The sequence below is a fragment of the Protopterus annectens genome, chromosome 9.part0 (genome assembly GCF_019279795.1).
Source record: "Protopterus annectens isolate FY-2018-M chromosome 9.part0, PAN1.0, whole genome shotgun sequence".
Lineage (NCBI taxonomy): Eukaryota > Metazoa > Chordata > Ceratodontiformes > Protopteridae > Protopterus > Protopterus annectens.
The window spans coordinates 703,906,679-703,924,057 of NC_056743.1; the positions used below are offsets into that span (position 1 = coordinate 703,906,679).

Here is a 17,379-nt window from a genome sequence, read left to right on the forward strand (position 1 = left end):
CACAGGCTTCTGAGGGTGTGTTCAGGCCACAGCATTTTTATATAAAACCGACGCCAGCTTCAAAATCAAAGACAAAAGCAACTTCTAAAGCTAAAAAAGATGCACAGGCCTCTATGCCCAAAAAGCAGATGATCAAAATGGCTGAAGACCTAACTACCTTGATCAGGGGTTCCCAACTCCCTCCTGATAAGAGGCCTAGGCAAGACACTGATAACGAATCTTCAGATCAGGTCTCTCTTTCTTCTGATTCCTCTTCTGATCAGGAATTGTCTATACCACCCTATGATAATTTTGATGCAGATGAATCTATCCCATCTGCATCTCCTCCTTTGGAGAAACCTTGCATACTTTTGAGGGAGCATTTTCACTGGGAGAGTCAAGATTTCTCAGAATCAAAAAAGAGGCTTAGGGATTTCCTTCTTATCCCTCAGCATAGGCCTTTAGCCATACCTCCTGTTTTAGACATTGTGGATGATGTGTTTACGGAGTAAAGCTCAACTCCAGACTACTTACCTCTGGCACCTTGCAAGCCAGACAGATATTACAAGGTTCCTGACTCTCACAAATTTTTATGTAAAAACCCTGAAACTATTTCACAGGGTCCAAAAGGTGTTAAGGCCTCAACAGCAAAAAATCCTACCCCCTCTGACAGAGATTCCAGGACACTGGATAGATTGGGAAAGAAGGATGTTCTTCATTCCACATTGCTGCAGTCCTAACACTTGGGTAGTCCGCTGTCCCAGTCGGCCCGAATACCAAAGTATATGGCTGACGTCGGTCAAGGCGCATTAGTCGGACGTCAGGGTACAAATGCGCATGACCGCTCAGTCTTTTGCCGCATGGTCCGATGCAGAAGCAGTTTTAGTGCAGGTTGGCGTTCTGAAATTTTCTGAAGTCGGAGTTTCAGACCGAATCAAAGTTGGCTAAGTACCCGTTGGGAATATTTTGGTTTTCTTGCCTCAGTATTTAACCGGATGTCAGAAAAAGTGAATAACTGTATTTCTTGTGAAACAGATACCTCATAGGGATTACCATACCTTGTGTATACCTTGTTTAGGGCCTGAGCACGACGTTGTTGGATGCCTTGTGCTAGATTTAACAAACGCACTATTAAGAGAAGGTTAGACTGTGCCAGGTTAGTTTTGGGAAGCAAATGCCGCCGGATGCTCCGGCGCCCGCCGTCGACGCCCGCCAAAAAGCGCAAGGACAAAGCAGCAAAGCCTAGATTGGAAGAACCGTCAGTCCCGGACGTCGGTTCTTTAGAAGGCTCAGTGGAGCCGGAGGTTCTGCCAGGAGTTTCTTTGGAATCTCAGGGAGAGACTTTACTGTTACAGGATGTGTCCTCTCAGGAGGTAGGCCAGGCTGAAGGGGCTTCTCAGGTGGCTGTTCTTCCCTCTCTTCCTAAGGTGGTTAGAGCCTCCCCTTCTGTTTCCAAGGCTTCTTTGAGAGGCAGGCCAGGGTTAACTTCAGTGGGGGTTTCTCCTAGCTCTTCAGGATCTTTGCCTAAGAAACATATGCTTAAAATGGCAGAAGATTTGATTACTATGATTAGAGGTTCTATGCCCCCTCCTGATAAGAGGCCTAGGGTGGAACCTGAGCTTGAGAGTTTTGAGCAGTGTTCGAGGCTTCTGAGTCTTCTGAAGACTTGCAGGAGTTTCCTCCTTATTCTGATTCTGATGTGGATGATTCTACTCCTTCAGCTTCTCCTCCTGAGGATTTTTCATTTTCAGAGACTCTTCATTCCATGAGGGAGCATTTTAAATGGGAAGGTCAAGATTTCTCTGATTCCAGGAAGAGGCTTAGGGAATTTTGTTTTACCCCAGCATAGGCCTTTAGCTATACCTCCTGTTCTGAATGTGGTGGAAGATGTTTTTGCAGAGGCTTCCCTGAACCCTGATTCTTTGCCTCCTGCCCCAGTTAAACCAGATAGGTACTATAGGGTGCCTGAAGCTCATAAGTATCTTTTAAGAGTCCTAGGGCAGACCCGAAACTGTCTCTCAGGGGCCTAAAGGTGTTAAGGCTTCTGTTAAAAATCCTGTTCCTCCTGATAAAGAGGCAAGGGCTTTGGATAGATGGGGAAAGAAAGTGTATACTTCTTCCACTTTAGCCATGAGGTGCCAGTTTCACATGTTAAAATATCAAAATTATCTCCTTTCACAATTGAAGTCTAAGGTGGATGCTCTGGAAGGTATTGAGTGTAAAGAGTTGCAGGATTTAGTTCATGTGTCTGAACAGGTGGGTAAGCATTCCTTGCAATGTGGTTTTGATGCTGTGCAGGCCTCCTCGAGGGTGGCTGCCACTGGTTCTATTCTTCTGAGGCACGCTGGTTGAGGGATCAGAATTTAGCTGAGCATGTTAAGACAAGGATTTTGGATGCTCCATTACAGTCTGACGTGTTGTTTGGTTCGCCTGTGGAAGCAGTTTTAAAGAAAATGGAGGACAAGGCTAAGTCTATGCAGACTGTTAAAGATTTTTTGCAGGTGCAGCCTCCGAAGTTTAGTAGAAATTGGCCTACTATAAGGGTTGGACATATCCTGCTTATGATTCCCAGTCTAGGGGTAGGTCTAGACGGGGCAGAGCTCAGGGTTCTTTTAGGCCTAGAACAGGAGTTCACCTGCTCAGTCTTCTGGTGAGGGCAGGGGTCAGTCCTTTCAACAGACCCAATGACCTGCCTTTTCAGCTGCCAGTACATTCTCGTCTGGCAGCACCTTTGGGAGGAAGGCTGGCTCTTTTCAAAGAAAATTGGGATTTAATTACCCAAGACAGATGGGTATTGGATATCATTCACCACGGTTACAGGTTTTATTTCCATACCTTGCCTCCTTTCAAAGGCATGCCAGACATTCCTCCTCTACAAAGAAGAGAGGCTCACAAGCAAATTTCTCTGTTACTCCAAATAGGGGCCATTCAGCCGGTTCCTGTGCCAGAAAGGGGCCTAGGATTTTATTCTCGCCTGTTCCTAGTACCAAAGACGTGGAGACCAATTTTGGATTCATCTATCCTCAACACTTATCTGACATTCCCAAGTTCAAAATGTTGACAGCTTTTACCTCTGCTGGGCAAAGATCACTGGATGGTAACTTTAGATCTCAAGGAGGCTTACCTTCATGTGCCTATCAGACTAAGTTGCAGGAAGTATCTGGAATTCCCATTATCAGTTCTCTGCATTGCCCTTTGGCTTATCTACTGCCCAGAGTATTCACAAAGGTTATGGCTCCAGTGATAGCTTACTTCAGGCTAAAAGGAATACAAATCTATCCTTACTTGGACGACTGCCTGATTCTGGCTCAAGAAAAGGAAGACCTTTTACAGCATTTGGAATATGTGATAGCAGTGCTAAGATGCCTAGGGTATTCTGTGAACGAAATAAAGTCCAGTCTAGTACCCTCTCAAGACATGTGCTTTCTGGGTGTGAGACTGAATACAGCAGCCCAGATGGCCTTTTAACCCCGGACAAACAAAAGAATCTTTCCATTTACTTCCATCAACTATCTCTTCAGTCCGGGCTGACTGCAAGGACAGTCCTTCAAGCCTTAGGGTTCATGGCATCTTGTATTCTGGTGCTTCCCAATGCCAAACTGCATATGAGGAAGCTGCAATGGTATCTCAAAATGTATGGACACAGCACTGCCAGGATTTGGACACTGTCATTCAAATAATACCTTGCATTCAACAGGAATTTTTGTGGTGGGCTCAGGAATGTCACCTAAACAAGGGACTCTCTGTGACCCGCCAGAGGCGAGTCAGATTCTAACGACAGATGCCTCAGACATTGCTTGGGAGCTCATCTAAATGGAAAGTGGATACAAGACAAGTGGCCTGCCAGACTACAGCATCTACATATCAACATGAAGGAGATGTTAGCAGTCCAGTTTGCATTAATGGCTTTCAAGGAGTTACTTCTTCCAGGGCAGGTGTTGATTCTAACAGACAACACAACTGTCATGTGGTACATCAACAAACAAGGGGGAACACATTCTTACCCGCTATGCAGGCAAGCAATGATTTTATGGGAGACCAGCTTGCAACTAACTCTTCAGGCAAGGTTTCTGCCGGAGCACAGAACTCCTTAGCAGATGTGTTAAGCAGACAAATCATGGATCCCCACAGTGGAAACTGGATCTTCATGTATTTCGAAATTGACAGTGTCATGGGGAACTCCAGACATAGATCTGTTCGCTTCTCCACTAAACCACCAGCTGCCAAAGTTTTGCACAAAGAGGTTTCATCACACAGCTTGGAAAGTGGATGCTCTTTCTTTCAGTTGGAAAATCTTCATGTGTATGCCTTTCCACCTCTGCCTCTTCTCCCAAAGGTGCTCCTAAAGGTCAGACAAGACAAGCCAAGGATGATTTTAATAGCTCCAGATTGGCCTCGCAACACTGGTACCCATTACTGAGGAGTCTGGTAAGGAAGCCTCCATGGCCTTTACCCTTGATTCCACACCTGTTGTCTCAGAGGGACGGTCATCTGCTCAATGTCAAGCTTCACTCTCTTCATCTAACAGCCTGGCATATTCTGTTTTGAAAGACAGCAGGTCTCAACTTCCTCAACAAGTTTTAAATGTGATTATGGAAGCCAGAAGACCTAGTACAAGGAAAGTGTCAGAAAAATGGAAGAGATTTTTATTTTGGAGTGCAGCAAAGAATTTGGAGATTTCTGAGCCTAATTTGAGTGTGGCTCTTCAATATCTTACTGAGTTATTGGACAAAGGTTTGTCTTTCTCTTCCATTAAGATTCATGCTGCAGCAATTTCAGCTCACTATGATTGTGACCCACCATTGTTTTCATCCTTTGTTCAAGCAATTTCTTAGAGGGGCAAAGAATATAAGACCCCAATGAGAGCTCCTACTCCTGCTTGGGATCTCAATTTTGTGTTGGAGAAACTTACTCTACAACCTTTTGAGCGCTACTGCTGAATTGAAATACTTGTCATGGAAGACTGCTTTTTGTTGGCCATTACTTCTGCAAGAAGGGTTTCTGAATTGCAGGCCCTTATGGCGTAGAGCCTTTTGATTTTCCATAAGGATAGGGTATCATTACATACTAATCCTTCCTTTATGCCTAAGGTGGTTTCTAGTGTGGCTTTAAACCAAACTATTCATTTGCCTACTTTCTATGCAGATCCCCAAAATAAGGGGAAAAGATTTTGCACACTTTAGATGTACACAGGCAGTTGTTATTATTTAAGCAGGACTACGGATTTTAGGCAGTCTCAGCAGTTGTTTGTTTCTTTTGCTTTGAGTTCTCAGGGCAAGCCATATTTTGGAGGCAGCTACTTGGAGTTCAGTGCATACTTTCTCTAAGCATTACCACCTTCCTCTCTACTCTAAATCTAGGGCTGGTTTTGCCACAGCTATTTTGCAAGGCATGTTGACAGCTCCTGCTTCTTTATGATTTGCCAGCCTCCCTTACCTCTGCTTTGGGATTCGACTGCAGCAATGTGGAATGAAGAACATAGTACAGTTTTGTACCTACCATAAATGTAGATGTTCGAGGATCCACATTGCTGCAGTCAATTTACCTCCTTCCCTCTGTGTTTAGGGGTGGTTGTGTGGGTGAGGTTATACTCTTGTAATTTTGTATATATTGTACATATTTTTGGTGCAGGAGTGTTTGGTGTTTTTTGGTTTTGGCCTTATCTTTTTAGGGTCTTCTGACATCTGGGGCAAGAAAAGACTGAATTTGTACCCTGGACGCCTGGCCAGACTAATGTGCCTTGACCGACGCCAGCCATACTTTACTGGGACAGCGGACTACCCAAGTGTTAGGACTGCAGCAATGTGGATCCTCGAACATCTACATTTATGGTAGGTACAAAACTGTACTTTTATACATCTGCAACCTTGGCAATTAGGGCCTTAAACTGCCTGTTTCATATGCTCAATTATCAACAACATGTTATGGGATTACTGAAACAGAAAATTATGTTGATTTCTAAATGTGCAGAAAATAAAGAATTGCAGGAATTATTGCATGCAGCAGAACAATTTGGAAAGCATACTTTGCAATGTGGTTTTGATTCCTTAGAGATCTCCTGCAGGGCCGCAGTTACTGGATCTGTGATTAGGAGGCATGCCTGGCTAAAAGAGCACAATTTGCCTGATCATATTAAAGCTAAATTGCTGGATGCACCTTTACAGCATGATACTCTGGTATTAAGGCAGAAGACGTTTTAAAGAAAATGGAAGACAAAGTTAAGTCTATGCAAACTGTAAAAGACTTCTTACAAAGTGCAGCCAAGGTTCAGTAGACACTGGCCTACAAAAAATTGGTCCTTTTCTGTGTCTGACAGAGCTCCACGGGGCAAATCCAGGCACCCTAAAGGCTCTAGGTACCAGTCACAGGATTCTTACAGGTCAAAGCAATGGGGTGCTTCTACCTCCAAATCTGGAGGAAATAAAGTGCAACCTTACAGTAAAAAGTCTCAATGACTTCCCCCTGCCATCACCAAGCACGTATCTTTTGGCAGCACCCTTGGGGGGGGGGGGGGATTAGCACTTTATGCTCAGAATTTGCAGGTAATAACCCAGGACAAGTGGGTGTTAAACATAGTATCTCAGGGATACATATTCCATTTCCACACACTGCCAATTGCAAACGGTTGGCCAGATCTGCCAAAAGATCAATGGGCAGAGGCACAGAAACAGTTACATCCCTCATGGATATGGGAGCTATTCAGCCAGTGCCAGAACAGGAAAAAGGACAAGGGTTTTATTCATGACTGTTGGATGAGGCCTGGCGGCCCAATACTGGATTTATCCATTTTGAACACATTCCTGGACATTCCAAAATTCAAAATGCTAACTTTGCAGCAGCTTCTGCCCATGCTGGGTAAGAATGCTTGTCTGGTGACATTAGACTTAAAAAGAGGCATACCTGCATATCCCAAAAAGGGAATCGTGCAGAAGATGCCTCCGTTTCAAGGCTGGTTTTATGCTTTACCAATTCTCTGCACTGCCCTTTGGCTTATCTACCGCACCCAGGGTCTTTGCAAAGTGCCTGGCACCAGTAATTGCATTTTGCAGACAAAGTATACAAATCTATCCTTAACTTGGACGACTGTCTCATTCAAGCAGAGAACAAGGACATTCTTCTTCAGCATGTGACATTTGTGAAAAGGCTTCTAACATGCCTAGGGTACACAAACGAAAAGAAATCACACCTTGGTACCCTCTCAAAAGATAACATTCCTGGGTGCAAACTTGAATACAACTGACCCGATGGCTTTCCTCACTCCAGACAAACAAAGGCAACTGACTATTTACTTCAAACAGATGGCAACAAAAACCCAGTTATCTGCAAGACAAACTCTGCAGGCTTTGGGGTTCATGGCATCATGCATTCTACTGATTCCATATGCAAGACTACATATATGGAAACTACATTGGTACCTAAAAAGTTTATGGAGTCATCGTTGTCACAGTCTGGAAACAATGAATGTTCTTCGTGTTTCGCTGTTGCAGTCATTACATTTGGGTGCTGGCAGGTTGCCCTCAACCGGCCTGAATTCCAAACTCTTGGGTCCTGCGTCAGCTGCTGTCGCCCCTTCCCTGACGTCAGGGGTATAAAAGAAGCAGCCAACGCCATTTTCTTCAGTCTTTCTTTTACTACGTCAGCACATGCCTCTAGCCATTCCACCTGTGTTAAACATTGTAGATGTATTGTCTGAGTCTAGTCTGACCCCTGACTCCTTACCCTCGGGCAACTTGCTTACTTGGATGCCTTTAACTCTGCTTCTAAGTCCCCAGACTCCCATCCTCTGCCCCCTAAGCGCACTGACCTCTTCTGTAAAGTACCAGAGGACCAGAAATTCTTAGTTAAACCACCCTTACGGACCCAGCTGTGATTGCCACCACTCCAGGTAAACAGTCTAGACTGCTGCCTTCTGCTTCCCTCCTACCCACAGATCAAGATAGCAGATATATGAGTAGGATGGGAAAGAAGGTATACACATCCTCCACTTTGGCTGTCAGTCATAAGTTATCAGACCCACATGACTAAGTGTCTAGACTGTGTCTCAAGCCTCCTCCATGCTGTCTTTTTTACTGGGCAATCCCATTAAGACTGACATTTCCTCCAGACTATCCTTGGCCCAAAAAATAGCCATGCATTCCGTCGGATGCAGCTACGATGCTGCAGAATCTGCCTGCTCTGCAGCATCTGCTTCTGTCCTCAGGGGGTACTCCTGGCTAAGACTTCAGAACCTTCCAGAGGACTTCAAGTCCATGATCTTGGATGCCCCACTGGACCACAATGTCCTTTTTGGTAAACAATTTGCCCACCTCTTCAAGAATCTGCAGGAAAAAAAGTAAGCAATCAGAGGACATAAAGCATATGTTGGTGTCCCCCATTCCCAAGTATTATTTGAATTGCCCAGCTAAAGCCACCTTTGTAAGGCGTAGCTCTCTTCATATAGCTGCTTCTTCTTCCAGATCTAGAAGAGGAGCAAGAAGACCTACCACGTCCAGACCTGCAGCGCCTACTCTGCCCACACAATCCTTTCAGGACAGAGGAGTCCCCAGTAATGCGTGACTGCCTTGCTCATCTACCCCTCTCTGCTCGCCTTCCCCACTGTTTTCCCCTCTGGCAATCCATCACCACAGACCAAATGGGTCTTATCCATTATCCAAAAAGGCTACTTCCTGTCCTGGAAAGAAAAAACACCCAGGAAAGGATTCTCCCCCAAAAACCAGGCCCATCTCCTGCCATAAGTTTTGGCAAACCTTCTAAAGCTAGGCACCATAGAACATGTCCTTTCAGGACAAGAAGGAAAGGGTTTCTACTCCCGTCTCTTCCTGGTCCCCAAAAAAGTTGGGCCCTGGAGACCTATCTTAGACCTTTCCTTTCTAAATCTTCACCTTTAGGCACCGTCCTTCAAATTGCCCCCCCCCCCCTCACACACACACACACACACACACACACACACACACACACACACTCTCTGCTGCCTCTTATTCCAGCCAAGGCCTTCATGGTCACCCTGGACCTCAAGGAGGTCTACTTACAGATACCCATCAGGACTTACCGGAGACCATTCCTGTGTTTCTCTGGACCTTCTCATTTCCAATTTACTGCCTTGCCCTTTGGTTTATTACCCCTTCCCCTTGTGAAGACTAACCTTGCTGATATGGGACTTAGCCTCTCGCCACAACTTAGTCCTGCAGGCAGCCTACATTCACAAACAACCACCAAGCAGATCTCCTGAGCAGGGCTTCCTCACCACAGCACGAATGGATGCTGAACGGGGGGGGGTCTCCCTAGACATAGTCCACTGGTGGGGTGCTCCACAAATAGACCTGTTTTCCTCTCCCCAGAACAGGCAACTGCAGACCTTCTGCTTAAAGGCCTACTCCCCTCTAGCATGGAGAGTGGACGCTTTCAGCTTCTGTTGGGAGAGGAAGGTCCTTTATGTCTCCCCCCACCTTCCCACTGATTCGGAAAGTCCTCCTGAAAGTCCAGGAGGACAAACCAAAAATCTTTAGTGGCTTCCTACTGGTCAGGGCAGCACTGGTTCCCCCTACTTCACAAACTAGCCAAGGACAATCACTACAAGTTACCCTACAAGGTGGACCTACTGACACAAGACAAAGGAACTCCTACACCCACACTTAGATGTTATCCCTGACTCTGTGGCTGATAAACTTTTGATCCCTTTCAGACACCACTATTCGGAGGGTGTGCTTACAGTCCTAATGGAGGCAAGGAAACCTACCACCAGAAAATCTTACCTAGCTAAGTGGGAAAGATTCACAAAGTTGTGTCTGGACAAGGGAAGGAACCCTTGCTTTGCTGAGGTCCCCCTGGTTCTCTCGTGTGTCAACTGATCAAAAGTGGTGGTGGAGACTCTTACTCTTCTGTAAAAGTACACCTTTCTGCTACATCAGCCTGCCTCTGCTCCTTAATCCCCCCTTGCTAGCCAGGCTCGACGTAAAGCTCTTCCTTTCCTTAAGAGGGTCTTACACGAGACCACAAAAGAAACCTATCCATTCACCCTGGGACCTTAACTACATCCTAGAAAAACTAACCCAGCGCCCTTTCGAACCAGCTGGGTCATCTTCCCTACAGATGTGTACATGGAAGACTGTCCTTCTGGTGGCTATCACTTCAGCCAGAAGAGTGTCAGAGTTGCAGGCCTTAATGGCCTTTCTCCCTACACCATCTTCCACAGACAGAGTCACCCTGCAAACCAATCCCTTCTTTATGCCTAAGGTGGTCAGTGACTTGTCTCTAAACCAATCTGTCCATCTACCCACTTTCTTTCTCTCCCCCACTAATGAAGGGGAGAGGATTCTGCACTTCTTGGACATGCACAGGCAACTAAGGTGCTGCTTGGTCAAATCAAATCAAAACTAACAGGCTCTTTGTCTCCGTTCACCCCAGAGCTCTGGGCAAGGCAGTATCCAAACAAACTATCACATGCTGGATCAGGAAAACTATTTGCCTCTGTTATGTCCACCATGGAAAAGACCCCCTAGTGGGAGTAAAGGCCCATTCCACTAGGGTTATGGCCGCTTCCAGGGCTTTCATGAAAGGTCTGCACATGACATCCATTATGGAAGCAGCCACATGGGCCACTGTCCACACTTTCACCAAACATTACAACATTGACCAAGTTTCCAGAGCTCGGATGGGATTCGCCATGGCAATCCTGCAGTGATTTGTAGAATCCTCTTCAGCAACCACCACCCTCTCATCTTCGTAAGGTGTGGTACTCTCCCACAGCCAGAATACTGCAACATAGGAGTAGAAGGACATAGAATAGCTGTGTAAAATCTTATTGTAACCATAGATGTCCTTCTCTTCCATGTTGTAGTATTCCTTCCCACCCACCATTGCCCCCAATTCACTTTCCTTTACCTGTCCTATCCATGCTATAGTAGGACACCAGGTCGCACACCTGGAAACCACTGGCATTCCTCCTGCTGGGCCTTCTTCTCTACCTGCTGGCCTTCATATTCTGAGGATTATGTGTGCAGACCTCACGTTTAAGGCCCATAGTTTATGGCCTTACATTTGACGTCCCACACACACTGCAACAGCCAAGCTGAAGCTTTTGTATAAGAGCCGATGTATGAGTCGCCTGAGGGCAGGAAATCCCACAACTAGAATATTGCAGCATGGAAGGAAGGACATCTATGGTTTAAGATTTTTACACAACTATTCTTTCCTATTGTGGCGCTCAGTTCTGAGGATAGTACAGCCGGATGTTACATTTATGCCGTACACTGTATATGGGGAGCATACATGTTACATATGGTGTACCCCTTTCCCACCTATACCTATATGGTATACTGAACAGACACAGGGCCACCCTTGGCAGGGGGATTCCTATTGTAAACAACACTGCAACAGTGAAGAGAGGGACGTCCACAGTTATGTTAAGATCTTGCACAGCTGTACTCTCCTATAGTATACTGGAGACGCTTGTTTCTTTTCACATTCTTTTTCAAAGCTTTGTTTGGACCATGGTCCCAAAAATCCATTTTCTTTTGACATCTGTGTTGCAGCATTTTGCTGTTTGAACTTTGTTCATTTGTCTGTGGTTGGAAGGGACTCTTAACTCTGTCATATATTTATTGTTTGACTCTTGAACTCTGCAGATTTTCTCTTGTCCTCACCTGTCTTGAGTTTTGATTTGTCACTCTTTTCCAGTGACTGTCAATGTGGTTGATGTAAGTCTGGCAAATATTTGTATTTCCTTGAGTTTTCTTTTTGCCATGCGGGATGTTCTTCGTGTTTCACTGTTGCAGTCATTACATTTGGGTAATCTGCTGGCAGGTTGCCCTCGGTCAGCCCTGATTAACAAAGTCTTGGGTCCTGTGTCGGTTGCTGTCCCTTCTTCCATGAAATAAGGTCGCCGGGGGTATAAAACATGTAGCCGACGCCATTACATCAGTCTTTCTTGCCGTGCCCGAAGCAGAAGCAGTTCGCAAGTGCCAGTTGGCCGACTCCTGAAATTTTCATTTTCGAGTTTCAGAACTGAAGTCTTCAACTTAAAGCTAAGTACCCTATTGGGGAAACTTTTTCGTGCTCTTTACCGATAAAAGTTAATAATTGCATTACTTGTGGGAAGCAAATACCTCATAAAGATTTTCATTTGTACTGTATTCCTTGCCTAGGCCCTGACCACGATGTACCTTGCTGTCGGTTTTGTGCTTTATTTATTCAGCTCACTATCCATCGTCATTACATTTTTATCTGTAAATATTTTGGTTCTCTGTTTAATTATCCAGAAATGACATCGGTTAGCTGTCTGACTACCGGAATTCCAAAAAAACGCAAAGAAAAAGACAGGCCATTGAGGTCCAAAACTGACAACTCTTCTTCTAAGCCCAGTCGCCTGTTTGCTGGTACTCAGTCAGGTGCTTTTGCAGCCCCTGATACCCGCTACTTCTGACTTGCAGGCCTCTGCTGAGACCCATTCGGAGTCTGGTATTCCGCAAGATGCTTCACCTATGGAACCCGCGGATGTCTCTACTTTGGATGGGTCCAGAGCCACTGTGCAGGCACCGGCTTCTGAGGGTGTTTTCAGGCCTACATACTTGCATATTAAACCGACTCCACCTTCTGTTCTAAGGCCTAAATCTCGATCTATGTCTAAAAAACCGACACGCTGGTCACATGTTCAGGCCCGTGTGCCTAAAAAACAAATGGTCAGAATGGCTGAAGATCTTATAGCAGGGATAGTCAACCCCCCCCTTTAAGAGGCCTAGGTCTGACCTTGACTATGAATCTTCTGATCAGGACTCTGTTTCTTCTAATTTTTCCTATGACCTGGATTTGTTCATGCCTACTTATTAGGATTCTGATGCAGAGGATTCCATTCCCTCTGCTTCCCCTCCTGAGGATTTTTCTTTTGGGGAAACTTTACATATCTTAAGGGAGCATTTCCAGTGGGAAAGTCAGGATTTTTCTGAATCTAAAAAGAGGCTTAGGGATTTCCTTTTCCTACCTCAGCATAGGTCTTTGGCTATACCTCCTGTACTAGATATTGTTGATGTGTTTTCAGAATCCAGTACGGCTCCTGATTCCCTGCCTCCGGCTATTTGTAAACCCGACAGATACTACAGGGTTACTGAGTCCCACAAGTTCCTTTTCAAAAATCTTGTTGCGGATCCAGAAACCATTTCTCAGGGGCCCAAAGGCATTAAGGCTTCTACTGCTAAAAATCCTGCCCCTTCTAATAGAGACTCCAGGGCGCTGGATAGATGGGGTAAAAAGATTTATACTTCTGCAACCTTAGTAATCAGGGCTTTAAACTGCCAATTCCATATGTTAAAATATCAACCGCATATTATTAGACTGCTTAAACAGAAAATTATGATTTCTGACTGTGTGGAAAATAAAGATTTACAGGATTTATTGCATTCTGATGAACAAGTTGGAAAACCTACTTTGTAATGTGGTTTTGATTCTTTAGAGGCCTCTTGCAGGGCTGTTTTTACTGGGTCTGTGCTTAGAAGACATGCTTGGCTTAAGGAGCAATCTCTGCCTTACCATGTTAAAGCAAAATTGTTGGGTGCTCCGTTAAATCAGGACCGCCTGTTTGGCAATAAGGCTGAAGAAGTTCTAAAAAAGATGGAAGATAAAGTTAACTCTATGCAAACTGTAAAAGACTTCTTACAAGTGCAACCTCCAAGATTTAGTAGGCACTGGCCTAAGAATTGTTTTTTTCCAGCTCCTTCCAGATCCTCTAAAACCAAACCCAGATGCACTAAAACCACCAGGCTTCAGTCCCAAGGGACTCTCAGAACTAAACAATTGGGGGGGGGGGGGCATCCACTTCCAAATCTGGAAATAACAAGACACCCCCTATGGTAAATGGTATCAATGACTTTCTTTTAAAATTGCCAAGCACTTAGCTTTCAGTCACCCCTTTGGGGGGGGGAGATTACTCTTGTTGCAAAAAACTGGGAACTCATAACCCAGGACAAATGGGTTTTAAACAGTGTCCCAGAGATACATACCCAAACGGATGGCTCAGAAACCAGTACTTCCCCCTGTTAAACATGGGGGTTATTCAACCGGTACCAGAAGAGGTAAAGGGACAAGGTTTCTATTCCAGGCATTTCCTGGTACCCAGAAAAGACAAATCTTGGCGTCCAATGCTGGACCTGTCTACTCTAAACACCTTTCTGGATATTCCAAAATTCAAGATGCTGACTCCTCCACCAGTTACTTCCTGTGCTAAGCAAAGATGCCTGGTTGGCAACTCTAGATTTAAAAGAAGCTTACCTGCATATCCCAATCGTGAAATCTTACAGGAGATACCTACGCTTCAAAGCAGGCTATTTCCATTATAAGTTCTCTGCACTGCCCTTTGGCTTGTCTACTGCGCCCAGGGTATTCACAATATGCCTGGATCCAGTAATTGCATTTTGCGGACAAAGAAATATTCAAATGTATCCATAACTGGACGATTGTCTAATTCAGCGGAAAACCAGGCCATACTTAATCATCTGACGTTTGTAAAAAGGGTTCTAACTTGTCTAGGGTACATCATAAACGAAAAGAAATCACAACTGGTACCCTGTCAACAGATTACATTCCTGGGTGAAGCTTGAATACAACTGCCCAGATGGCTTTCCTCACGCCAGAAAAGCAAATTCATTTTGGTAACTTCAAACAAGTGGCCAGACAAACCCTGCTATCTGCAAGACAAATACTGCAGGCCTTGGGATTCATAACCTCCTGCATTCTTCTAATTCCATATGCCAGACTGCATATGAGGAAACTACAGTGGTACATAAAATGTCTATGGAGTCAACATTGTCACAGCCTGGAAACAATGATTCCTATCATACCTTGTCTACGACCGGAGTTGCTATGGTGGGCAGAGGCCTACCACCAAAGCAAGAGATTGCCATTCACACTGCCCCCTGCCGCCCAAACCCTAACTACACATGCATCAGACTATGCAGGGGGGGGGCTCACCTGGCAGGGAAGTGCATTCAGGGCAAATGGAACCCAAATCAAAAATACCTGCATATCAATCAAAAAGAAATGTTAGCTGTACAGAATGCTCTGACAGCCTTCAAGGACTACATTCATCCAGGACAACTAGTGGTAAAGACGGACAACACCACGGTCATGTGGTACATAAACAAGCCTGGAGGTAAACATTCCTACCCCCTCTGCAGACTAGCCATGGCATTGTGGAACATGGCCTTGAGCTACCAAGTGCAACTACAAGCTCAATTCCTGCCAGGAAAACTGAATAACACTGGCAGACGGACTAAGCAGAAGTCTCATGGACCCACACGAGTGGAAACTGGAACCACGGATTTTCAACATGTTGACAAGCGAATGGGGGAGCCCAGACATAGATCTATTTGCCTCCCCCCACAACTACCAATTGGACAAAATTTGCACAAGGATCCTCACAAAAAAGCCTAGAAAGTGGATGCATTGTCATTCAGCTGGAAAAACCTATCAGTGTACGCCTTCCCCCCTCTCCTCTCCAAAGTTCTGCTGAAAGTTAAACAAGACAAACCAAGAATGATTTTGTTTGCTCCAGACTGGCCACATGCCAACACTGGTACTCACTCCTGCGCCGTGTCACAAATTTCACCATGGCACCAGTCTCAGACACCTTCCTTACTGTCTCAGCAGGAGAACCAAATTCTGCACCCTCAGCTCCCAACATTGAACTTTGCAGCTTGGCTAATCACTTAAATTCACCCTTAGCATCCCTCAGCAAACCTGTGATGGATGTCATCTTGGAGGCGAGAAGCCCTAGTATTAGAAAACATTATGCTGATAAATGGAAAAGATTCTGTGCTTAGAATTGATCTCAAAAAATGAGCACAGCAGCGCCCAATTTACCTCCAATTTTACAATACTTAACTGAGATGCTTCACAAGGGCCTGCCTTTTTCCTCCATTAAAATCCACGCCTCGGTCATTTCAGCTCATTATAACACAGAACCCTCCCCTCTTCTCTCATCATCTGCTCAGGCAGTACCTCAGAGGGGGACAAAAACATGAGACCACCCAGGCTAGCTCCAACCCCTGCCTGGGACTTTAACTTTGTATTGGAGAAAACTCACTCTACCTCCTTTCAAGCCAGCTGCTACTGCAGACTTAAAATTTCTTTCTTGGGAAAACAGCCTTCCTTCTAGCAATCACTTCAGCTAGAAGGATGTCTGTGTTACAGGCCCTTATGGCAGTGAAGCCTTTCATCATCTTTCATGCGGACAGGGTGTCACTCAGGACCAAGCCATCCTTCATGCCCAAGGTGGTGTCCAGTGTGGCTCTTAATCAGTCCATTCATTTGCCAACTTTCTTTCCCAATCCACAGAACAAAGGGGAACGGATTCTGCATTCATTGGATGTGCACAGACAGCTTAGATTCTATTTGGACAGAACTAAACCTCAAAGAAAATCTAAACTGCTGGTAGCATTTGTTGCGGGGGCAGAGGGAAAAGCTATTTCAAAACGGACCATTTCTAGATGGATAAGCCATTGCATTCATTTCTGCTGTAAACACCATGGAAAACCTATCCCCCAGGGGATCAGATCTCATTCCAGCAAGGCTGCATCTACTTCTGCAGCCTTTCTCAGAGGTGTTCCTACCAGGGATATTCTAGAAGCTGCTAACTGGAGTTCCGTTCATACTTTCACCAAGCATTATCATTTACCAATTTTCTCTAAATCCAGAGCTGGCTTTGCCACTGTTGCCTTGCAGGGCCTTGTATCTGGTCCTAATGCTGTATCCATCCTCCCAACTATAGCTTTGGGAATCTACCCAAATGTAATGACTGCAACAGTGAAACACGAAGAGCATCGTACAGTTGTGTACACTTAACATAAATGTAGATGTTCGAGTGTATTCACTGTTGCAGTCCTGGTTACCCTCCCTCCAGCCCCCCTGTTTTTCTCCACTTTCTTTTACTATGCTTAAAAGCCTTTTTGGTGTATTTGCTTTTGGTTGGAGGTATACTTTTGTGTTTTTAATTTTATTTCTCTCCCCATTAGGGGGGCACCTGACATCTGGGGCAAGAAAAACGGATGTAATGGCGTTGGCTGCATGTTTTATACACCTGACGTCCTGGAAGAAGAGACAGCAACTGATGCAGGACCCAAGACTTTGTTAATCAGGCCGACTGAGGGCAACCTGCCGGCAGTTTACCCAAATGTAATGACTGCAGCAGTGAATACACTCTAACATCTACATTTGTGGTAAGTGTACACAACTGTACTTTGTGTCCTGTTGATGGATGTGTGAGTGAAGTTTTATACCACAAGTGTAGTAAAGTCACACATTCCTTCATCCACTCCACTGCCCTTCTCTGCTGAAGAGTGAAGATCATGGTTTGAAATATTGACATGGTTGCATATTTAGCATTTGTGTTGTTATAGCGTTCAGACTGTTAGT

The 17,379-nt window shown here is 45.1% G+C and overlaps 1 protein-coding gene across 4 annotated transcripts in view; it reads left to right on the forward strand.

Annotated features, from left to right (window-relative positions):
- BRD2 (bromodomain containing 2) overlaps nucleotides 1-17,379 on the forward strand; it is a 1,415,611-nt gene that overhangs the window by 998,926 nt on the left and 399,306 nt on the right. The gene's annotated exons all lie outside the window — the stretch shown is intronic.